This window comes from Lynx rufus, unplaced genomic scaffold (assembly GCF_022079265.1).
Source record: "Lynx rufus isolate CCGP_SWC_20201006 ecotype Redwood Valley unplaced genomic scaffold, mLynRuf1.p SCAF_1, whole genome shotgun sequence".
In the NCBI taxonomy this organism is placed as follows: Eukaryota; Metazoa; Chordata; class Mammalia; order Carnivora; family Felidae; genus Lynx; species Lynx rufus.
This window is the reverse complement of record NW_025814823.1, coordinates 11,178,169-11,179,180: the sequence shown is the minus strand read 5'-3', so window position 1 is coordinate 11,179,180 and position 1,012 is coordinate 11,178,169.

Here is a 1,012-nt window from a genome sequence, read left to right as displayed (position 1 = left end):
TCAAAGAAGGGTTTTTCTTGCATCTAGACTGCTTGCATCTAGGCCATAACATCTCTAGTGAGATCCGAACACTCTTTCCTACTTAGGAATAATGGGAGATACTAGAAAGTCCCAGGCAGATGTCTGGCTAGGATTGAGTTTAATGTAAAGTTTTTAACCCTTATTGTTTGAACAACGCTGTTCAGAGCCCATTGATTTGAAAGGTGACCAAAGGGACAGAGAATTCCTGGCTGCACTTGGTCAGCTAGGCTGAGGAAGTCTACTCTTCCTAATCCCACTCACTCTCCAACCTGCTTCCTTCCAGCTTGTCGGGAAAAGCGCATTGTGACTACCAGGGCCCAAACCCCATAGAACCTTCTGAGCCTCCCCCAACATGCCTCCCGGCAGCATTGGGCACTGTTGGCCAAGTTGCCTTTTTTGACATTTTGGTTTCACTTGGCTTCTGTGGCATCAGCCTCCTCTGTTCTCTTCCTACCTCTGTGTTTGATCTTACCGCCTTAAAGTCTCCTCCTCCGGGAGGAGTAGCTCGTAAGAGTAGCTCAGAGTGCCACACTGAGCCCCTTTTCTCCTCATATATAAATATTGCCTACTAATTTCATTTAACCCTTAGCTTCAACTGTTGTGTGATGTTTTCTAATTTCTATACGTCAGATCTTGCCGAGGTCCACATCCACACGTACCTCGTTACGCCTTTCATGGTCTGTCTCCACCTAGATACCCTTCAGGTGCCTGAATCCGATGTGTCTAAATCTGAACTCACCACTGCCCTTTCTCAGTTTCCAGTTTCTCCACTATCACCTGAATGACACCACCATTTACCAATTCACTCAAGTTAGAAAGCCGAATTTTCACCACCACCTGCCCCCCTCCCATGTGCAAGGCCCCAGAAAGCCCTGCCAATTCTCTCCCTTAACTGTTTCTTGCATCTGTCCGCTCATCTTCAATCCCACCGCCATTGTCTTAATTCAGGGACTTGTAATTCCTTGCCTGGCTCAAAGCTGTAGTCTTCTCT